The following is a 24,435-nucleotide window of genomic DNA, read 5'->3' as shown; positions in this document are numbered from 1 at the left end:
TAAGGTAACCTTTTTGGCTGGTTGTCTCACTGGAAGCTTGCTCTCCACCTCTCCTCCTCCCACGTGTGTTCTCACTATTTGTACGTCTCCCATTGCGCATTGCTTTGTTTTCACAAAGGTGGATAAAGAGATGGCTTCTTAAAACCCCTCCTTTTATAAGTTTGACATGTAGTTAATTCTTTGTTGTCGGTGATTAATCCCCTGGCAGAGCATTCAGAACAGGGTAATATACAGAGTGATATGGAGCAATCAAAGCTAATGTTGATTTTGTCCTGATACCAAATCAATGCCAAGGTACATGACTTCTGATCTGCTCTCTAATATATCAGTAAAGGCTGCAGAATGAAATACATCCTGACATTTGAACAGAATTTGACAACTGTGTCAGCATTGTGGTATCTCACTACAGAGAGCTGAATTTCATCTGCAGAGAGCACATGATGATGTGTGCAATACTGCCTTGGCCTTTTAAAAACCATTTCCAAGCACTGCAGAGCCAGGCTTACTCCAGAGTTAGAGAAACATATGCTGCACGTGCTAATGTACCATAAATCAGTGTTCACTAATACTCCACGGCTTTTCATGTCGAGGAAAGTTTCTAGAAAGCAGATAAGACAGAAGAATTTATCTACAGTCAAGGAAAGTGTGAGACACAGGCTGGGAAACAACTCCAGAAGTTCAGAACTTGCCTGGCCTGTTTTTGCTGTTAGATCTTCTTGGAAGTGCCCTGACCTCAGGCCACTGTAATCTGAAATTCTTAGAGCCTTCTAGGGAACAACTGGTGGAAAACCTACACTGGCTTAACATTTCAAATGTGCTCAGGCTACTAGACAGTTTCTAATTGATCAACAGAAAACTAATCAATAAAAAAGTGCAACTAACTACAAATACCTGTCACCAATATTATGTGTCTGGGAGGTACAAATCATACGCTGTCATTTTACAGCTTGGTGGTGTCAGTATCTAAACCAGAGGCACTGGTAGCAGATGGTATTTTTGTAACCAGCTACACAAATGTAATGCTGTTGGTCCAATAGTAAAAAAGACACATGGGAACTCTTCATGAAAACACTCTCCCTTGTAGAGGCACGTGGAACATAAGCATTCACAATCAGCTATTCATTACAGAGGCTTTTGAAACTGTGAATAACTTCCACCCACTGGAAGAAAGGAGAGAGGCACTGTATCTGGAAAACTTTGCTTTGCAATCAAAGTAGTTTTTCTTCAGGCTCCGCAACAAAAACCTGAAAAACTTCTGAAATAAAAGCTTCAGCATAAACTTTGCCAGATTAAACTTGCAGAAACAAGGACCAGTTAAGGCTGCAATTCATATGGCTGTTCTCAAGGTCTGAGAGCTCTGCAGACAACTATACTTGGGTGGTCACTACAGGAGCATGATGTCTGAGAGCATTTGCAGTCAGTGCAGAATCCCTCACGGAGGATCTCAGGGTTAGAGCAAAAAAGACATACTTATTCTTCTATTAGAGGAAGTTTATGTAACAAAGTCAACAGAAAAATACAAGCACAGAATGACTAGAAAGCCTCAAAGGATCAAAGACAAAATGAATAAGCATGTCTACCCTACCACTCCATGACAGTGCATGCACAGACAGTAATGACTTACTGCAGTCTTCAGGACATAATCCCAATGCATGTATGACGACTTCTGTATGCCCTCCTTTTCTACAGTCCCCAGCATGGCTCTCTGTGTTGTCCAGGGACCAGAAATTTCTGTTCAGCAGAGCATTTGCATATGCGGCTTCCTGAAGTTTAACAGTAAGTATGGCCTCCAGTATTTTGATGAACAATAATGGATGTGAGCAGATACCTGAAATTAAGAAGATGCTTTGCAGAAATGAGACCACAGTCATCAGTCAAGAGGATCCACACTGACGTGGACCCCGGGTGTTGACACCTGGGAGTTGCTACCCAGGGCTTAAGCAACAACAGCCAGCACTGCCTGCTTGCCAGTCAGATGGGTTGGATGGAAGATCCCTTTAAGCACTGGCCAACTCGCAAATTCCAGTTGAGATTTCAAAGAAAGCAGATGCTCTTTTACACCCCACAGATGTTGCCTGTTTCTGTGCCAGAGGCTGAGGAATTGCGTGTGCCTTTCCTCAAAGCCTAGCATAATGTCCATGTCTTTCCTACATCATGAGATCAATGCTAAGTCTTGAACAAACTAGATTTACTTCTTGTTACTGCACGGGATCTCACTAAGTAAGGCTCTAGAATTTCACGTGTGAAAGTAGCCTTGAAAATCTGTGCTGTTCATAACCAAAGTGAATGTCGGCCAGTGTCATTTTTGAGGGAGTAAAACCAGCACTAATTATTCACAGCTGCAGACACCCTCCTCTCTTTTAACCACCTTTCTTTCCCTTATGCTCGCCTTCCCTTGTGATAGAGAAACAGGACTTTAGATGTATGATCCATCGATGATTATACTGTAGGTCTCTCCACCCATCCATGAGCACTACCTGTATTACTTCCAAGGTTTTTGTGCTAAAACCTTTAGCATTTCAATAAATCAAAGGCTTTTTTTTTGTTTGAACTTTAAACTCTTTGAGTCAGGGACTGTCTACTTCTTTCTGTGATTACACAGTGCCGAAGACGATGGGACTATTTTTGATTTATCCTTAGGCACCACCATAACAAGACTAATGACAACAGTATGGACAACCTGTTCCCACCTGCGCTTCGATGTGATGATTTGTAAATTATCAGACTGCTGCTGGAAATCCCTCTGTAACGTGAAACAACACCCTCCTCCAACACCAAAAGTCAGAACATCTTTGTCTGAAAAAAATAATTTGCATGATAACATCTGCACACTGTGTTCTGCTCCGAGGGAGAGAAGTGTTTATGAATGCTGGTGAGGAGCTCGCTCACAGATATAAATATGAATAGGCTGTGCCACGCAGGTAACTCTGCTTTGATGTTGTCAGATCTGGTAACCTTGGGTACTGATGACAGCAATGAAGCCTGTATTACACACGTAATCCTGGGTACCAAGGTCATCCACATTAACTTGCACTGACACTACTAAGCATAGGTTTTCAATGATTGTGGGGTCATTGGCCACAGTTAGAGAGATCCAGTCAAAGGAAGACATAAGACTACAGGCCTCTGAGAGGACTGGGATCACCATGAGAGGCTCTAGGGCTGTTTGCTGCTGAAAAGCTTCATAAACCTGAGGTTATCACTTTGCCATATTTCACAACTTTCCTTTAGAACAAACTTATCTGTTACAAAGGGCCTTTGCAGTAAATGGTGAAGGATCTCAGGTGCTTCTGCTTTGGGGAAGCAGGTGACTTGTCAGTCAATGGTCCCTCATCGTCACTAATACCTCTCATTCCCCTAGGCATCAGTCCTGATTTGTCTCTCCCTGGATGACACAGTGGCTAGATTTAGATGGTGAGTACGCATCTTATCTCTCATAAGTCCTATAAATAGTTGTCATATCCATGTACAGTATCTTGCTGGACTATTTACAGCATGATCCGAAGCCCCTTGAAGCCAATGCAACGGATGCCATTTACCTTACAGGGCTTTGGATCAGGCCATTATAAAATCCTCACCTCTAGGGTATGTGACCACGTTCTTTCAGGCCAATCTCAATGTGCATGGCAAACCATGGTCTGTACTAGGCTTGCATTTGGACCTGCTGCATTTTCTGGCTATAGGTAAATGATCTCAATGGGAGAGAGGTGAAGAAAAACACACAGTGAAAGCAGAGAGGGACAAGAGACTCCATCTTCTGCTTTGGTACATTTCCCTGCCTAGGATAAGGCAAAGATTAGAGAGAAAGAAAAATGAAAGAGGGCAAGGTGAGAGCAGGTTAGGAGATACCTGGTGGGAGGTACCACGTTCTGTGGCTTGAAGTCTGTTGTCTGCATTGAGATACACTGGGTGAGTCTATTTTCTTTGCTTAGTATTTGTTATAGTGCCTCCCACCTCAAAATGGGAACAGCAAGTCCTGAGAGGGCGTCTACTCTCCGTCCTTCTGCACGGCACATGTGCCAGCAGAATTAGGCTGTGTAAACTTCCTTCTGCAAAACTCTTGCAGCAGATAACATTATGCTTTCTCTAGCAGCAGGGAGAAGGGACAGGAAAAATATTCCGGCTTGGAGGACTGGGTGATGGGTTGTTCTGTCACTCCTCTTCCAGCCCTGGCATACTAATATACTCTGATAGAACCAGCCAGTGCAGGCAGCATCAATGTTGCCTGAGCAGCGTCTAAGGACCCTACTAACCCAGTAAGATCCTTGTACTTGCTGCTACACGAACAGAATCAAAGGATGGTCCCAGATCCAGGCAAATTACAATCGAATTATAAATAAAAGGCAGTGGTTTAGGGAGAATGTTTAAAAAATGGAACCATTTTAGCCAGCACGCAAGACAGTAGCTCTCATCTTTATCCAGAATCCTGTAAGCAAAGGGAGGGTTGTATGATTGATCTGAAGGAGCTACTAAGGAATATTGTCCCTGCTCATCTTCCCATGCACCAACGAAAAAGCAGAGAAGGGCATGCTGCAAAAATCTTCATACCTCTGTAACTCAGTGTTTTGAAGCAAATGGGGACACCCTTCACAACCCAACCTCAGTAGGTGGGGAGGTGGCAGCCTGATAACAAGGGAACAGATACCAGCGCCATGGGCCACACCTCAGTGAGGAGCTGTGGGCAGGCAGAAGGGCCCTGCGGGGTCTTATTGGTGGGACCAGGGGGCTGGGGAGACCCTCAGTGTTGTGCTCATCCTTCTCAGGGTGCAGGAAGAGGAGCCCGAGGCGGGCAGGCAGACCCCCACCTCCTGCCTGTGGGCAGTGAGTGCTGCTGGGTGGAGGTGCCTCTGCTTGTGTGTGTGCATGGGCTCAGCTCCAGCATGTCCAGCCCCAACTCCACTTGCTCACCTGGATTTTCAATTACCCCTCACCCAGTAAACCCTGCACTCCGGTAGAGGGAGGAAGGGAGAAGGAAAAGGCAGCAAGGAATGTGGGGAGGTCTGAGGATGGGGAGAACAGAGCAGCGGACCTGAGGCAGGAGAGTAAGAAATTTTCACTGTAAGCGGTAGCAAGGGACGACTAACAGAAGTCAGCATGAACAGTGGAGAGCTGTAACCAGCGGCAGGTGGGGAAAGGGCATGCAACAGGGTGAACAGCCTGCCTCTTGAGGCAGGGGCGAAAGCTGGCAGCAAGCAGAAATCCTGACAGACAGCACAAGAGGTCCAGAAAAGAGGCCAGGAAGGAGTGGAGGGACGAGATGCGGGTGGTGCCTGATGCTGCAGAGAAGGCTGTATGATGTCCTTCCCCCAGGGCTGGCAAACCTGCCCTCTCTGACTCGGTTTGTGCCCTGAAGCCAGAGGGTAAATTTCCTTTTCTGTTGCAATCCTAGCTAGTCTAACTGCAGATATTAGTATTCATACAAATATCTAATAAAGGATATGGTGTGGAGCACCTGCAGCAGAGCTCTGGAAGGTGAATGACATTAATAAGGTGTTTGTTGAGGACTGAGCACGGAGTTTAGGTCTTTTTGTGCTCACCTGTCCCACAGAGGAGACAAGATGGACGACAGAAGAGTGAACAAATAAAAATGCATTATCCTGTTGGAGACTGTGCCTCAGCAATCAGGAGCAGGCAGGTAGCTGGACACATCCCTTGCTACCAACATCTCCATTTATCCCCGTCCGTGGAGAGGAGACATCATTTCCTTTACCAGAACCTTGTCATATCTGTCATTTTTTTTGTACCAAAAAAGTTGCTGCAGATACCTGGCTTCTATGAGTGGGATTCTTCAGGAAGTGGGAGACAGCCAAAACACCTCAGATAAAACCAAGCCAGGCCTAAGGCAGTGCACTCAGTAGTAGTTCTGAAGAACACCAGATTTGGTTTCTGCAGAACTATAAGTTTGGAGTCTTTACTGTCCTTCCTGAACCCATGCAACCAAAAGGAAGAGTGGAATGATGCATTATCACAGGAGAAGTAGTTCACTGCCTTTTAATATTGCAGAAGTTACTAGTTCAGCAGCCAAACAAAACCAAAAAAAAATAATCATCGAATGTTTTGATTTAGTTAGAAATAAGTCTTTTCTTTGGTTTGTTATGCTGCTAAAACATTTTAAAAAATTTACTCTAGTCACCGTAAAGCTTTAAGTCACCTGGAAGTACAGCATGGTGATGAGTGAGTGCTGCCTTAAGCCGACATCTTGGCCACCTCCCAGATCTGGGCTCACACCCCCATACACTCACCCCAGAGGTGAGTGGCTCTCTAGGCTTCTGATGATGGGGCTCAAATGTGCAAAAATAATGAGCTCTTCCCTGGAGCAGATCTTACACCTCAGGCAACTCCTCCCCCCGCCCCCTGCATGTTCAAACCACCAAGCTGGAAAAGTAGGCCCTCCCCCCTTGTTATATTAGTAGAAAAACTTGAACTTCTCCAACAAGAGGTAGAGCAAAAATGCCATCTTGGATACCCCTTAGTTCTGCGGCTACTTGACAAGGGCCAGATCCCAGTTCACTGTTAGCTGATCCTCTGGGACAGCCTGTTTTCTCAAGCAATGAGCTATGCATAGGAAGAATTTCACCACTCCAGAAGCTGGTGGAGGATGGTCTGTGTCCTTTATCATGCTGTCTGCCTTTAGGCTTTTTTTGTGTTATTTTTGCATGCACAGTTCAGGTTTTCTTTGGTCTTACTTAGGCGACCCTCAGAGAGTCTGCTTGAAACCCAGGTCCCTGAGGAAGTGTTAATGATGAGGTTTAGAGGGCTCTTCTCTTTTGAACTTCAGCTCCTCCTCCCCACACTGCTTTGCTCTGGACAGACATTAGGTTGGTCAGCGTAAAGACAGGGAACACAGCCAGGGAAGTCACCGAATCCAACCTCAATTACATGGCAACAGATCTCTGCCAAATGCTCATGAAAGAAAAGTCTTCCATTGACACCACCAGGAGATTAATTCATGGGTCTTCAAAGGTAGTTGTTGCCTCAAGATTTACTCTGTCTTGTGAGCGAGTCCCATTCTAGCTATAAAGAATTCTGCTTTTAGTGGCTATCCATGACTTGGCTGCAATGTTAATAGACTCATAAAAAGACTCCAGGTACAGCCGATCTTGTAGCAAGGGTCTACGTCTAGTGTGTGCACTGCCCAAGGCAGCAGATCTGTGCTTGGCGTTGCAATTCAGGGAAGCTGGAAAACAAAAATACTGCTGCACAGTGTATAAAGAAACTAGTTTTAGGAGTGACTTAGCTGTATAAACCTGTCAAAGCAGTTGAGTCACCTGGAGGTTTGTTAAAGTGGATAGAGGTGCAGATAAGTGGATAGAGCTGTAGAGTAGCTAAAGGTCATCTATTTTTAGTCACCCAGGCTTCAGACTACTGTTACTTTTACCAAACATGCTGTGAGAGATTTGGAACTCATCTCTGGAAAATTTAAATAATATGTTTTAGCACAGTAAAAAATAACCACTGTTTTTGGGGCTTCTCTTTGGGGCACTTCCTGAATTGCTACACCCCTTTTCCCTTCCCTTCCCTTCCCTTCCCTTCCCTTCCCTTCCCTTCCCTTCCGGAACTGAAGGGCTCTATTTTCTTTAGTTCTGACACTTTGAAAATGCATCTGGATTTTCTAAGGATGCCAGCATTTGGGGTATGACACATGGGTAAATATTCATGTATTGTTTTCAGACAGTAAAATATTCTGTTTCCAGGGTGAGCAACCTATACAGTTCTGGACGCAACCCATTTGCCAAGGTACACAATAGGAAGGGACAGGCTGACATCCTTAGTGGGTCCAAAAGGTCTTTACACTAGCTTCAGCCTGCACCAGGAATTCTGATTCTCCTTTGTCTCAAAACTTCCAGGGAGAAGATTCTTGCTCCTTTCCCTGCAGCCTTCTTCCCTGCTTAGTGCTGGTGAATGTGATTGTGTTACTACAAATGGTGAAGTTGGCTGCTTAATGCCACACAACACCTTGACAGGTTTCATTTCAGGTGCTTGATGAACTCACACATGGCAAGATTTACTCTGGTTAATTGCCATGCCTTCCTATAGTGAAATGGAAAAGAATAGCAGGGCAATTACCATTTCTCACATGGCTCCAGAAACCAATAATGAGACAGAGAATCTCTCACCACTGCATTACCAGATCACATCTGAGTTAGGTGTGGTTTCATGACCACCCTGAGCCAACCTAAGTCTGGCTTTTGCCAAAATGTTTAGCATTGTTATCCTGCCCCTGTCCATGAGTTCCCATCCCTTCTGTTGTGCCAGCTGTAAGGTTTGTGCATCTGGGAAACTGAGAACATCAGGCTGATCCACCTAAATGCTCCACCCAGCAGAAAACAGGAAAAAAGGAAAGAGTTCTTTCATCTGAGTCCCCTGATCTGTCTGACTGCTCAAGTGCACGATAAACCAAGGCGCACAGGTGATGGGGTGGGAACGTATGATGTAGGGCTGAGTCACCCTTTTCAGATGTAGTACAGAATTAGCTTGCCTTAAGCCAATAATGAAAGCAGAGACAAAACAAAAATATCTTTTTCATCCAGGAATTAAAAGTCTATGCATTTGTCATCATTACCATGTCTGTTGTCTTTACAATAACTACTACAAAGCTAAAGAATGAGGCTTATCTCTGCTCATTTATCCAGCTAGTTTAATCTAGTTTCTCTGATCACTCTCATCAATGGAGAGAGAAGCTTCCAGAGAAGGATGCATCTCATGAACATGAGTGTGTAAGTGGACTGAGACATCTTCTGAAGACCAAAGAATCATAGAATGGTCTGCATTGGAAGGGAAATTTAATCGTCACCTAGTCCACCCCCCCTGCAATGAGCAGGGACATCTTCAACTAGATCAGGTTGCTCAGAGCCCCGACCAACCTGACCCTGAATGCTTCCACAGACCAGGCATCTACCACCTCTCTGGGCAATCTGTTCCAGTGTTTCACCACCCTCATCATAAAGAATTTATTACTTCTATCCAATCTAAATCTACCCTCTTTTAGTTTAAAACTGTTGCCCTTTGTCCTGTCACTACAGGTCCTGGTAAAAAGTCTTTCTCCATATTTCTTACAAGCTTTCTTTAAGTATTGGAAGGCCACAATAGAGTCTCCCCGGAGCCTTCTCTTCTCCAAGCTGAACAACCCCAAATCTTTCAGCCTTCCTCTGCAGGAGAGGTATTCTAGCCCTTAGATCATTTTCATGGCCCTCCTCTGGACCTGCTTTAACACGTCGAATGGTGTTATCTATAGAGTAAATTCCAGCTCCACTTCCAGGACATCTGCATTTCACATCCCATCTTGTTCTTGACTGGAGTCTGGCTCAGAAATCTTTACTCTCTTGTGACCAAGCAGAACAGTGCAAGCACCCTCCACACTGATATATTCCTGGTGAATGCCTTTTCCCCTTCATCTCTCCTGCCTGGTGCTGGCACTACACCTGCACGGGCTTAACACGTCTTCAGTGAGTTTTGGGTCAGACTTGTAAGGCCAGCAGCACATTCACAAAGGCAGGGTTTGTGACCTTGCAACGATTGTCCCAACAAGAAGATGACATTATAAACGCCAGCTTTGTTGTGCCTTGTTTTCTATCTGCAGCACACTAAGCAGGCACACGTGCTGGGCATAAGGTACCTCAGCTTTCTGAGCTCTGGCTGGGGAAATCAGACAGAATTGGATCCTTCCAGAAAGCAATTGATTTGGGAGGGTAGACGGAAGAGTCATTATTCTATAAATAATTTTTTATAGCCGTTTTCCCTCCGGAAGCCCTTTTCTGCTATCTTAGGGCAAGGTCGAAGAGTGTATGACTTAAAAGATCTGGTATAGAGATTTTGATCATAATGACTTAAATGAGGTGTTTGGGGAGTTTAATATTACATTGTTGCTGATGGCTGGCTGATCGTTTTACTTGCCTTTGATCAACTGTGTGAGTGGAGGGTCATCCCAATCACCGTGGGCCTACAGTACCCGTCATCACCCCTCAGTCCTATTTGTCTTGCGTGTGTATGCAGAAGGCCTGCTTTTGATGAACTGTGAAAAGAAAGATGAACTGTTGTAATGAAAACATTCCCTCCCCAAGATCCTCTTTAGACAACATTCAATTGGTTTGACCTTGTCCCCTCTTGCGGAGGACGGTAATGATTCCTGCAGATGGCTGGGTCATGCCTTGGACACTTGGGAGTGAGGGAACTGGATTCTCCATCTGCGTTAGCTCTCTAGCTACGCAGGCTTCAGCCACAAAATGCAAGAGCAGCATGGGTAGACATACCCAAGATAGCTGTCATCTAGCCGGTTGGAGTCCTTATAGATGTCCTGGGCTGCCTATTTATACTCGGGGGACTTTACCTAGGCTTGTTTTGCTCATGGCACAGGCAGGCAGGAGCTAGCCCGAGAGCTGGATCTCTCAAGTCTGTGGTCTCCTCTCTGGCTGCAGCAAAGGCATGGCCTGAGGGGAGCTGTTCAAGATGTCAGCCTGGCTTCCCTTCCCCATCTGCCTGATAGGCAGATGTAAGCTGGCAAACATCAGTAAAAGGTCTGTTAGCTGAGCTAATGGTCTCCTGCCTTAAATCCCTCTTGCTCTCTGATTCTGTCACATTTAGATGAGTGACATAAGAGCTGGTGAAGAACACAGCCTTCGTGTTCATCCTCACAGTTTTAGGGAGATGAAATCCCTGGATCGGCCTTGGGGAGACGTCCCTGTCCCTCTGTCAGCTGAAAAGGCAACTGTTGGAAATGGTTGCCCATTTGTCTTCAGATGAGGAGAATAGAAAGACTTGCCAGTATTTTTACTGCTTAATAAGCAGTGCACTACTTATAGTGTACTATAAAGATTTAAAACTATTTGGAAGCTAAACTGGTAACTGCTTATTTGGAGGCATCAAAGGGTACATGAACCCTCATGCAAACACTTAGTAATGGCCTGTACCTGGCCTGAAGAGTTGCAACAAGTGTAAAGAAAAAAGAGAAAGGATAAACGGGGAAAAGAGAGCATATGAGAGCAATGGGACTTGTCCCATGTCGCACACCCAGACCACAAAACTGGAACCCGAACAATCTCAGTTGTCCTATTTGTGAAGCAACTGACTCTAGTCTGGTAGCCCTTGAAAGACTTCTCTTTAGCTGAGGTCAGTCTCCACCTGAATAGTCTGAGTATGTCACAGCACATCAGGCTCTTGAAGCCTCACGAAGTAGTCCACAGTTCCTCCAGCAAGCACTGTCAAAGTCGCTTTAAGTCAGTTTATCTTTTTCAGAAGGGCACTTCTTCCATCGTTCTGTGGCTGCTCCAAAAGTTGCTGCACCTACTTTAGTGACACAAGTCTTGCCTGTGGAAATATGCGAAAATCAAGTGTATGTCTACCAGCCTAATCCTGCTGATTTCCTCATACTTCCACCATTTCAGGAGTTTAATGAAAATGCAGTCCTGGCATGCAGTGCGGTCATAAGACACCCTGACACTTAGGTGCAGGCCAAATATGGATCGATCTTGCTTTGTCATGCTTCAGGGAAGCAAAAATGCCACCCTCTCCCCAGGAAATACACAGCTACCAGCACCTTGGTACCTATAATAAGAAGCCTTTTTTGCCAGATGCTGCTGCTGCAGTTCAGAGTGGTAGGGGTGGGCTTTTCTGCCTACCTCTGCAGCACAGGATCATGTAGGCATGACTCATTTGATCAGTTTAATCATGTTTCCTTCCATTTTGTGTGCCTGTAGATATTACTGTCTGGGCTGGCCTCACTTGCTCTTGACCTCTGTCAGAGGCACATGGCGATTTAGTCTCCTGGAGGACCTGCAGTCCTGTCATTTACTTAAAGTCAAGGGCTCTGTACTGGGGTATTCCAGTTTGACTGGTCCCAGTGGGATATAAGAATAGCCAGAATGCTTCTCCCTTGTACCAACACCACTGCTTGCTCCATACTGTATTAAGTGCTACAATCCCCCGTCACTGTCCTGATGAACACCATTTCCTCATGAGGTTTGCAGACTTAGCTTCATTCATTCACACAGAATTCCTCACCAGCCTTAAAAGATATGTTGCCTCAGCAAGATCTGCAGTACTAGGTGTGCAGCTGGCAGGAGTGGCAGTCAGCTAAAGATCAGGCTTGGGATTCCCCTGCAAGATCTTCTCCAGACAAAGAACCTTACCCAAACATGGTTGTATAAGAGAAGAAGAGGTCCTTCTGACTGGCATCTGAAGCGGTGCGATGAGGCTAAAACCCTGAACTGGTTTAATGAGGCAGCTGCGTGCGTAGCAGTGGTTTGCGGTGCATGTGGCAACAGGCACTGGGAGATTACTTGCTCCAGTAACTCGGGCTGGGTATTCAGGACCCAAAGTAAACACGCGAGCCGCAGTGCTGTACAAAGGCTTAATACCCTACATTCATAAAACACCTTTCATTCAGCAGCATGTTAAAGCATTGGTACATCCTGCGTACACGGAGCAGAGGGTGAAGCTGAGCTCGGTAACCTTTGCCCCAAGCAGTGGTGGGAAGAACAACCAGACGTTCAAGCAGCGCCTGAGCCCTGGGTGCACCAGATGTACCCTGCGCCGGCCCCGGCCCGGCGCCATGGCGTGCATGGTTCCTGGCCATCTGGGATGCAGGTGAGCCGTGCGCCCAGAGACAAGGTGCGGACACAAGATGTGGCCTGTAGTCACATCGGTCGCATTTGTGAGAGAACACAAAGGAGTCTGGTGTCCAGGTCTTGCTGGGAGGAAAACCCCTAAATATCAAAATAACGGAATGCTTTGGCACCCCCTCAAATATCTCCCAGAAACACAATCGCAGAAGAAAACTAAACACTCAATGTGATCAGCAAAATTATTTGACTTATTTCATTGGACAATACGTGAAGTTTGCAGTCCCACTGCCCAGGGTAGGCACCTCTCTGTCTCGCTAAGTATTTCTAAAGTATCTGATGGCATTGTTATCCCAGCCCTGACTTGGTGCCAGCACTAGACTAGTCAGCAAGAAAATGTTCTCCTTCCTCGCCGTGTGTCAGCAGATATGTTCAGAAGCCACATGCATATCCCAGGTAATGGGCTACTGAGAGCACCAAGCACAGGTCATCTGAGCACAGCAAGCCCTCCAGCTGCCTGGGAGGGGAGTGCAGGGAGAAAAGATTTTCCAGGAGTTGCCATCTTGGGAGCGTTGTTCTACCACACCTGTATGTTTGCAGATGTGCTAAAGGAAGAATACTAGGACTGGTGTACATCAATTGAAAATGATGCATGTTTGATTTCATAATTTTCAAGAGGCCTGGTATACAAACCCAAACAACCCTCCCTCTGCAATGGAGGAAAGTTACTTTCAGGTGCAACGACAGAACCAACGGTGTGCATCAGTTGCATTAAAATGGCTAACATTTGCCAAATAATTAGACAAAGACATAGCTATTCTTCTGAAAGTATTTTTGAAAGTATTTCAATTTTTTCCCATCTCCTTCATTTCTGGCATTTATTGTAGAGTTTTTTTATTTTCATTTCTCTTGATCAGCATAGCCACATGATGAGTTTTTCAAAAGTAGTAATAAAAAAGAAAATTTGCTTGAAAGAAAATGTTAAATTTGGAATTAAAAATTTCACATTCCTATTTTCTCAAGAAGAGAAAGATGGATTTAAAAATATTTGCAACTAGCAAATCCATGGAAACATAAACACCTTTGAAAGCTACAGAAATTCAAATGCATTGCTGACCTTCAAAACTTTGCAGATGAAAGAAAAAATACCCACCCTTTTCTAGATTTTGGCGAAATTGGAAATTGCATGCTTCTGCACTCCTGAATGAATGTCAAATCTTGCACCTCATCAGCATTTATCATTATTCCTACTTAAAAATGAGTCCATTGCAGATGAAGTGGAAGGTTGAAGGAGCTCACTGCCCCTTCACTGGTGTGCGTGTCTCAAAGCTAAATTCCAGAAGAGTCACAAAAGAGGACAAAAGGATGCAGAAGACCAACGGAAAGGAGCTGAACTCGCAAACATGGGAGAGCTGCTCTCTGTGAAGACATCTGAAAAGCCTTCTAATTCTAAACTAGCCTGCGGTGCTTGCGCTGGCTTAGCTGCACAGGAGCTTCCACCCGTCAGTCCCTGGCTCACTGCAGTGAAGCCGAGCTCCCAGCTTTCCAGGGAGCAGCATCACGGGTGGCCACAGCCTGGAAAGCCCCAGGCCAGCACTGCCATCCAGCCTCCCTCTCCTCCCGCCTAGACCCACGGTAGGGCAATCCTCCAGGCAAATGCCAGTTGCATAAGGCTCCCTTATTAAAAATGGACAGGATTACAGAAAAGGAAGAGCTAAAAATACAGGCCCAATGAACCTGCTGAAAAAACAGCTTCTCTGCTGGGTCTTAAAGCCGCGCTTGCCTCACAGTGTTTATATCTGTGAGGGTGTGCATGCTGCTGTTTTACACAGGTCTAATATATGCATGGCAGCGTGCCCTTGACTTTTTATTTAATCTTTGACTTGACAGTGTTGGAACTTGCTTCCCTGTGAAACTGGAGAAGGAGGGATTGTTGTGTGCGTCAGGTTTTGCTTTTGTTTTGTTTGTCTCCCTTTTATAGAATTACATAAAGAAACTCAGCAACTCCTGGCTGCTCCTAAGTGCTCGGGTGTCTGTTTGATTCTATCTGCTGGGGCATCGAAGTGTAACTCAGTGCAATGACCACCACGTTGGCCACCACTGGAAGGATGGTTTAGGATGTTGCCGAGGGCAGCTGGTCCAGCAGGGATCCTTATTTTTCACAACAGCTGAGAAACCTGCCTCTCCTGTGTCCCTGTGGCACCTTTGGGATCTTCTGCTGGACAATTTCAGGACAGACAACTCACCTAAATTCCTTCTCCCATCAGACAACAATCCGTAAAGCCAGATAGTGGCCTCATCACAAAACACCCACCAGAGAATTAAGAATTAGCTATGTGACTTTCTGCTTTGATAACAGCAATCATACAAAACTGAGCTGGAAGAAACTTTTAAAGGTCATCTTGCCCTTCCACCAACTTCCAGATAGGATCAGCTGCGCTGAAGGTGCTGGAGTAGAGATAGTTATCTCAGCGGCTGCTAAAGCCTTCCCACAGCAGCACTTTCACACAGCAAATCATCCCAGCAGCGCACAAGTCTCACAACTGGAAAAAGTCTCTTAGTGTCTCACCTGAATTCCCTTTGTTGCCCTTTAAGCCCATTACTTCCTTTCCTGTCCCCAGCAGACATGAAGAACAGCTTATCCTTCCTGCTTTCAGTAGCCTTTCACATACTTGAAGGGTGTTATCACGTCTACCCGTCTTCAATTCCCTAGACTAAACAAACCCAACTCTTCCAGTCTTTCCTCATAGCTCATGTTTTCTAGCCTTCTGATCACTCTTGTTTCTGCCTGCTGGACTCCTTCCAGTTGGTCAACATCCTCTGGAAGTGTGATGCTCACAAGTGGATGTAGATTGATTCAACAAATTATTCCAGGCCAAAGGACAAAGGGGAGTAGTTTCAAAGTTTGGGGGATCCTCACAATGAATGACCTATTCACTCCGGCTGTGCCACTTCTGTAAAACTTGGCTCTGGGTCATACTGACAGTCTCCTGGAGAAGCAGCAGATTCATAGATGAATATCAGCACTGAGGTTCATCCTGGAACCTAATAGGCAGCTGTAGCCAAAAAAAATACCAACAAATACCCTAACAAAAAAATACCTCTAAAACGGGCATAGTGGACTCATTGCATGAGACACTTCCTGATAAATGTGCTGTTAAATTTGCTTCTGCTTCAGTTTCTGGATAGACTGAGGACGAGGTGCTCTGAAGAGCATGTGAAGAACAAACCATCCTCCAACAGTGTGCTAGCAAAGTATTCAGGGACAAGTGGCATTGTTCTGTTATCACGGAAAAGGACCTTCTTCCTTTTCATGTCCCAAGGCTTGTTCTTTGGGTGAAGGAACATGCCAATATGTCTAAACTGCATTTCCAAAAAGCTCAGAGCAAACTGCAGACTAGTCTGTACATTCAGCACAGTACAAAGCCTGAAGAGAGGTGAGCTCCCTTTTGAAATCACAGCATAATGCCTGCTGAGCAGGGAGGACAGGCCTGGTCACTGGACCACACCAACACAACTCTGCTGCTCCTGGCCCTGCCATTAGCTCTGTGGCCAGCACTGGGATCCTGCAGTGTGCTTCACTGCATGGTGCAGGCGTGCCCTAAGGAGTTCGTTGGGTTTGTGGGAAAGGTTCTGACTCCTAGAGTCAGTTTTCAGGGCAGCAGGATTTCTGTCTGGTTTCAATGCGATGTTCCAGACTTTTTTCCCTGGAAATTGCTCTTTACAAACTCTAACCTTAACATCCCTCAAAGAACTTGCCCTTCACAAGCCAAAATCCTTAGCTCCTGACAAGTGAAGACAATGGAAAGACATGTAAAAACAGTCATGCTGCTACACCTCAGGCAAGGCTCAGCTCCACTCTCTTCTGGGGAACTGCTCAAATACATATTGGCTAGGATTTGCGCCAAGATTTTTCAGTTAATATTTGCAAAATTTAATCACAACATTCCAGATTCTGCATTGCCGTAATCCCATTGAACTGTTCCTTAGTCTGCAGCGATCGCCTCCGGTTTCAATTAGACCATTCAGGGTTATGGGCACTTTTGAATAAGAAGGGAACAAAACCTGATTCTGGAAATCTGGCTGCAGAACGTGTTCATCCAAACCAAGGCTGCATTTCAGCTGCCCAGTCCACAACATACTATAAAAAGGGAAGATTTAAATACACACTGTACTGAATAATTGTAGCAAAAAACTACAAGGACCAAACTTTTTTGAAAGAGGAGAAGAGTGTAGGATGGCTCTTCGCAAAGCATGTCCCTGAAAAACTCCCTCTTTAAATGAAAGAGAGATCAAACCAGGAAAACAAGCAGTACCTACCCCAGGAGGCAGGCTTGCCTCCTTGAGTGCCAGACAATAATAAACGATGTGTTTGTAATCCACAGCAGAGATACAAAGGCATTTTCTTTGACATCAAATGCTAAAGAGGGAGTGAACAGCTCTGTAAAGTGCTTTTTCCAACACAGGGTGAAAGATATTTTACCAGAGAGAGGATGATCTCTGAGGAAGGTTGTTCCTATATTTTCATTCCACCTCAGCATGAAGAACCCACCAAACAGAAGTGTTTATGTACCTAATACTGCATAATTTCAGGCAAAAAAGAGATTCAACTATGGCTAAAGTGAGTCAATGAAAAAAAGACATATGCAGGAAGGGGGAGAAACCGAATGTGGAAAAGCTTGGAATCCAGGGGTGAGTATACCTCTTTGCACTGAGTGCTTTTAATTCAGCCTGAAAGCTCCTTTCAAATTTAAGGATAAAGAGGGGTAATCCCACCTCCTCCCAGAGTGCAGCCACGGTGGGATTCCGAGGGCGCTCCTGGCAGCAACAGCACAGGGTGGCCAGGGAAGCTCAGGATCCACGTGTGTCCAGTGCGAGGAAATTAATTCCAGCAGAACAGAATTGACTCAGTTATAATTTCACCAGATGACTCTGTATCACTCCTCCACAAATATCAAATGTCACCCAGAATGATCTTTCGTGCAGCTAAATAGTCTGGGCTCAATCCTGTGCCCCACCAAAAGATGAGAGGCCAGGCTTAAACTTACTGCAGGACCCTCTAATTCTCTGTGTTAGTGCCACCTTTAAAAAGTGCAGCGCGTTTTAGTCTCTGGTTATTTCCTAAGGCCACATGTTGGCTCAGCAATCCTGGGTTTCACTGAAACACCTGCTCTTTACAGGCTCCGCTGAGTGAAGGACAAGGTAATTAGGCAACTTACGCAGAGGTCACATGGTGAGTAAAGTAGGATTAGCACTCGAGTTCCTCCTGGCAACTAGTCCTGTGCTGCGACAATTAGAAAAGGTTAACCATCCTCTTTTAGCTTTTGTTTTCCATCTTTCAGAATGGGGCAGCACGTACGCAGGGCTGGGCCGTGTTACATTGCCTCAGCAGTAATTTGGAAAAATAACCCACAAAACAAACAAAGAACTCACCCCAAAAAGGGCTTTGAAAAGTCGTCATATCTGGTAGGATGTGCTGCTTGAGAGGGAATGGAGAAAAACAGTGGATTAAGCTAAGCACACTGAATATGAATTGTGGAAACTGCCCCACTCCCTCGTTAATCCCCAAGCACAGACCTTGCACACCCGCCACTGTGTGACGCTTTATCGTGCTGCTGCCCGCCTGCTGCTCAGAAGTCACCCTGGCTTCCCTTGCCCATCTGCCCTGCAGGCATATGTGAGCTGGCAAATATTGGCAAGGAGTCTGCCAGCTGAGTTACAGATCTTCTGCATTAACTCCTGCTTGCCTGAGACCTCTTGCCCAAGTCCCCCACGCTGGCATGGCCAAGCCAGGTCTGCCAGCTGGCATACACTTGTGTAGAAACCAGCTGCATTGGAGTCTCTGCCCATGTTGCACAGTGCTGTGCCTGTGTGTGTACCTGGTGCCGTTTTGGTCCTTGGCAGGACTGGTCTGGTCATGCCATTTTTGAGCGGGCATGCCTGGGAGCAGTCTTCCATGCACACTGGTCTGAATCCACAGCCTGCTGGTCTCTTCTCCAGCCTCTCTTCACCTGCATTGCCTACAGCCCTATATCCTGGTACCTGCAGGCTGTGAAGGAGAACAGATGCTGCAAAGGAGCACAGGCCTCTGTCTCTCCACATCCTGGGGGAAGCTTGTGCTATCCCGAGATAAAAAGCACACTGTCACTCAGCTTGGGTCCGCATGGGTCAACACCTAATCTCCCACAAGATGTCTGATCCCTCTCAATGAGTTGTCCAAGTGCCTGAACAGACAGCTCTCCATCTTGATTTGGGGGAAGCCTTGATATGTCATAGCATTGGCCTTCCTTCTTTGGGGGAGTTTTGTGCTACTTTTAGCAGGAAGGCATAAGTAATCTAAAGAAAGGACTTCTGGGTGTGCCAGGGCACATGGTCCCTCCATGCACAACCTTGGTGGCATCTAGATAACAATACCACCACCGAATGATTCTCAGGGTGGTGTTTTGGGACCACTGGCTGTGGTCTCTCCTCCACCACTATGATTAATGAGCAAATGTGTTTTATCCTAGAGAGCAGTGATGGATTTTGGCTCTGGTCAGGGATGAGGTGTGTATCACCTGATGACACATATCTCATTCCCATGCTCTGTGCCCTGAGGTCTCAATGTCATCTCCTCTGGAAGACCCATTGGCCTAAGCAGCATCCCTGGGGGCCAAGGACCTCAGCTGTTTCCATACAAGGTCAGCAGGCTCCCTCCCAGGAAGGTGGATCTTCTGAGTCCTCCTCCAGTCCCTTGAGTGCTGCACCTCCCTCCTTCTTGATCAGCTGGTGAGCAAGATCAGCTGGTGAAGATCAACTTCTCATCCTGTTGCTGGATTTCGCTGAATACTCTTCACCCACAACCTTCAGCGAAAGTGCCCATGGGGCAGGCACTGACGTGCCGCAGTCCCAGAAGGGATGCACCACAGTGGGCAATTTACCTGCATGCTATAGTCTGCTTTCCTGCTATAAATACGGCCTGAGGGTAAAGAGTTGAAATGAAAAAAAATCCATTCACCCATTGCATTGTGCAGTGGCAGACAGCCATTCCTCTGCCTGCTAGCTGCTTTAAATTCAGGTAGCTTTATCAGCTGAGAATTTACTGGACCATTCATCAGAAGCAGCTGTTTCAGAGTCAGCGAGGTACCACCTCCCAAATACTAGTTGTTGGGGACTTGCATAACTTCAATTCACAGCCATTGAGAGTATTTGCAAAAGCGAGACCTGCTCCTAAGCTGTGAGCAGGACAGCTTGACTTTAAAAAGTCAGCTCATATTTCTCGTGTGCTAGAAAGAGCACCTGTTTAAACTATGCAGATCTGAGTAACAGTGGGCATGTTTTGGGCACTGACCCGTTAATAGAAAGGGTGGGGCTTTGCAGTCATTAGCAGCAATCAGCAACTGAAACAAACACATGAAAAAAACTGGCAATTTCTTTAATCCAAGGATCGGCAGGAGGGTGAAGATCGTGACTGAAATGAACCTGCAGCACATTATGTCTCATCCTTGGCTGCTGCCCTTCTGACGTGCCCTCCAACAAGAGGCAGAAACCTCAAAAGCACATTAACCATTTCTATTGCTAGAGAAATCCCTCATACTAAATGCTAGTTAATGTCCCTGAACTGGCGAAAGGCTCCAGAGCAAGACTTTATAATCGGAGTATAACACTCACACACTAAAAAATACTGAGACCTTTTCATAAACCTTCGTTAAAAGTCCAAGAAGGAAAAGCACACTTTATCTGCATGCTTTCATCAGTGAGCAGTGTTGAGGGGCTTGCATGTTTTGCCGCCTCCTTCACGCTTCTTGCAGAAAGAGCAGTCGGAGGGAAGGTTTCTGCCTGTCTGAACCTCAGAGCTCCCCCAGCTAGCTCCCCTGCCAGCCGTGTTCCCTCACGGGTGCTTTCAGCATCGCCCTGTTGTTCTCCCATTCATAAACCGCTGTGTAAGCAGGACAGATCGCTGATAAACAGCTGTCTATCTGCCTTTCTCTGAAAGCAGCCGCCTGTGTGCCACCTAAAATAAGTGACTGGGGCCACCCCCTCACCTACAGCTCTGACATCACCGAGGCAGTGAAACCTTGGGTGGCTGCCCGCTCCCGGGGCCAGCCCTGGCAAATGCAATTCTCATTTGCTCCACGTATTAGCATTGTCTGCCTCAGCAGCCCGAAGGTCTTGAATGCCAAGTTACGTGTGCCTTCTGAAATAGGCAGCAGGATCTTCCACAATCAATAAGCTGAGAAAATGTGCCCGGTGCCTGTAACAACAGCGATCAATCACCAAAAAACTAAAGGACAGAAAGCATTTAGATATGAAACGTGTACAATTTACACAGTGCCTTGACTTTGTGCAGGACACTTAATACTTTCAGAGACCTGCGGTGTTATGGGACTCCGTCAGCCACGCAGAGCCCTTGCTGTATCACAGCCATGTATGGCCACTTGAGACTCAGTAATGTGTCATTAAAGGTCACCAGCACTACAGACAATGCTTCAGTATACAGTTATTTTGGGAAAGATCAAACCTATCAAAAATAATAGATTATTCATTACATCAAAGACAGTTTACTGACATTCAATGAAGCACATCTCCTTAGATCCTGGAGAAAGGAATGAGCCTCATAAAATAATAAATATCTTTGCATTTTATCTCTTGATGCCTCTATCTACGGAGGTATTTATACGGCCCCCATAACTAGTCTCTGGGCATTTACTCCACCTGATTAGAGTACAGATCTACTAAACAGACATGATTTGTGTGCAAAATCAAACTCATTTTCTTAAAACAGCTTTATGAAGAAAAGACCATCCTGTTGGTGGAGTGGAGTTAGTCAAAGAACATTTTGCCACAACAAGGTTTTTTTATTAGCAGGATGATGCTTGATTTGTGCCATGTAATTTCAAGGATTAAACTCTGAAGATATGACAGTGAAATCAATCAAAACACCAGGGGCTTGAAACTTAACTCTGTTTCAGATCTTTCGCAGTAGAGCAGAGGAGTCTATATGCCTGAGTCTTCGGTCACTCGCAAATTCCCCATTGGGCAGGAATATCTACAGAAGAGCTGTGTATTGCTGCTCTTATAATCCTCTTTGCAGAGAGGCTGGACAAACATCCATGACCAGACCCATGGTCTGCCCCAGCTATTCCCAGCTGCCAGAGGAGGCTTTTGTGGCATGGCTGAGCAAACCCTGAGGCTATTCTGACCAGGGCGATAAATTTGTGCCAGCCCTAGGGGTCATGGGCAGTGCAAAGGTAACTTCAGAGACCACCATGGGGAAGAGAAGTCCACCTTCTCCTCACTGAGTTCTAGGGCAGAGAGCTGCCTGTATTTTGGGTGGTGGTAATCCTTCGGAGAACAGATTTCTCTGTCAGCGGTGTGCCCAGTTTCGCTTCACAGGCTGGCCAGCACAAGAAAGGGGACAGAAGCTGCCAGTCATCAGGACAGGGATGGTGGGCTGGGGACACTCTCCCTACTCCCCAGGGGCTGGGGTGGCCCCACTTGTGGGCTAGGCTCCAGGCAAGCCTGGACCCGGCCACCATCCTCATCGTGTGACTGTGTCACCGTCCCAGAGACGGGAGCAGCACTCACTGCGGGGCTGGCTGTGGGGAGCTTTGGGGAAAGCCCACCATGGCCTGGGGAGGCTGGGTACGGTGGCTTTTATCCCCCCTTATCAGCACACCAGAGGTTACTCCTGCTGGGGACTTGGCAGCTTGGCAGCCGCAGGCCTGGCTGATGGGGGCAGGAGGGATTAGCATACAAAATCTCTTTCAGGAAGATGTCGCCTGGAACTGGAAGCATGTCATCACGTCACCAACAATGCCAGAATGCTGCAGCCTGATTATGCTCCTGTCACTGGAGCACAGCCCTTTCGTGGGCCTGGGAGGGTGAGCACCATCCTCCCATCTCCCCCTGTGCTACGGGATGCCCTGGCCAGAGCCGATGTCCCCGGGCATGCGCAGGGGCTCCCTGGACCTCCTGGCTCCAGCATCCCTCACCCCTCCAGCTCCATCCCAGCTGGCATCCCCTGTGCGCCTTGCCTTGCAGTGGGGCTGCCCACCCTGGCTCCCGGCACCAGCCAGCCACCCATCCCTGACCCATTCCCAGGCTGCTGGAAGGGGTAGAAAGGAGGACGAGCGCTGAGCCCCGCTACCAGTTAAATAGGGCACTCTGTGCTTTTGCAAAGGGAGGGGAACAAGCTGTTGCCTTCCTGAGCACGAAAGGCCACCGTCCTCAAAAGAAAGCCTGCACAATAAATCATTTCTGAGGATTGCTTGGCAAACCTTGGACGTGGGAATGTGGAAGCCAGTGGCACTGCGAAACACCTCTCATCTGGACCTCTGAAGGAATGCCACAGTCTCCATTGTTTTCTTCAGCAACACCCTAGATGATCCCAAATACCAGGATGCCCCACTGCCACTCACAGGCACAGAAGGACTCAAGAGGCCATAAGACCTTCCTTGCAGTGCTTTCTTTTTACGGTTCTTTCATCCCACGGAAAGCTGGACTTCCAAAACTGGACACAAAACCTCCCCAAAAATCCCCTTTCAGGCTCTAGCTCAGCTTCCCACCTGCCGTCACTTTCCCCCGCATCTCCCCAACCGTTCTTGGGAGGCTCTCACAGCAATGAACCTGGGTTGCAGCCAAGTTGGCATGAAGTTTGCATGAATCTCGAGACATTTTATGACCTTAGTAATGTTTAGCTGAAAAAAGTAGGGCTGTTTACAGCCCAGGCCCAACCTAGCTAGAAGCATTTCTTAGTAGGGTGGTGGGTACATAAATCCTCTCACCTCTCTGTCATTGACCTTTCTGTGGGAGGAGAAGCAGTGCAGAGGCATGTGGATAGCAGAGTATGCTCATGTGCCGTTGTGCCGGCACCGTATCCGTTATGAGCTTCTGCCCTTGTTCTTAGAGGACATGTTCTGGTAATAATATACCCCAGTGAACTTTTCCATCATGAGATCATGATTTCTTCCACAGGAGACGCTGTGGCATGTTACAATTTACTGGCCTTTAGCTGACCAATAACAATTTTCTCACTGTAGCAACATAATGCTGCAAAGTTTTATGAAGTGAAAAAGTGGTGACCACACTTTTAAACAGAGATTCACTTCTACTTTTGCACCTGCAAAAAGGAATTTTTTTCTTGCATATAAGTGAATCTACATTTTTACGTACCGGATTTTATATACCTGATTTATGTTTCCCATCAGACAGCTCTGAAGGCCTAATACTTGGACTGACAACCATGAAAAAATTGTGAGCACAGGGACAAAAAGCAAATGCTAATTTTGCTACTGAGAACCCTGAAAGGGAGATTTATACTTTTGAAAATGCCTAAAAAGAGACTCATGATGTTGTGAATAAAGCGTCAATATATTGTAACAGGACATCACTGTTGATTTATATTGATTTAATATAATTATGCTTGTAAAGATCATTTCAAAGAGAAGAAATTCAGAGAGAAGTGCAATGGATGACTTGAGTTTTTGTTATTTCAAAACAATAAAACCTGCAGAATTTATTGCTGTATAATCAAGTTTTTATTAACACCAAATATAACCAGAAAACAGTCTATCTCCTAAATCTTTTTTCAGAACACCTTCTGGCCAAAGTTCTTCTCTCAGCTTTGTTCAGCTCAGATACTAGATTGCAAGAAAATGGTTCTTGGTGAGAAAATTGCACCCTGCAGAGAGAGATTTAAGGAATTTTATCTATTTAGCTGATCAAAGAGACAGCTAAGAGACAACTCGATTTGGGTTAAAAAGTGTCTGCACAAGAGACCATCTAGAAAGAGAGGTTCTTTACTCTGAAATGTGGAAGTTGTAGTGTGAAAAGTTAAGAGCAGAAATAAGCGTTTAACAGTGAGGTTGTTAGCACTGGAGTAGATTTTCATGAGACT

The 24,435-nt window shown here is 46.1% G+C and overlaps 1 long non-coding RNA gene across 2 annotated transcripts in view; it reads left to right on the top strand.

Moving 5' to 3' along the window:
- Positions 1-24,057, top strand: part of LOC142360455 (uncharacterized) — a 64,940-nt gene extending 40,883 nt beyond the window's left edge. The window contains exons 3-5 of one of the 2 annotated variants that reach the window (XR_012763065.1): positions 2,641-2,872; positions 3,362-3,414; positions 22,308-24,057. This is a non-coding gene — a long non-coding RNA (uncharacterized LOC142360455). Of the gene's footprint in view, positions 1-2,640; positions 2,873-3,361; positions 3,415-17,150; positions 17,412-22,307 lie in introns of those variants that run through there. The other variant, XR_012763066.1, reaches the window with a different exon arrangement.
- Positions 24,058-24,435: the final 378 nt, after the last annotated feature.

This window comes from Opisthocomus hoazin, chromosome 2, assembly GCF_030867145.1.
Source record: "Opisthocomus hoazin isolate bOpiHoa1 chromosome 2, bOpiHoa1.hap1, whole genome shotgun sequence".
Taxonomy (NCBI): Eukaryota; Metazoa; Chordata; class Aves; order Opisthocomiformes; family Opisthocomidae; genus Opisthocomus; species Opisthocomus hoazin.
The sequence above is the reverse complement of the archived record's forward strand: the minus strand, read 5'-3'. Positions and strand labels throughout refer to the sequence as shown.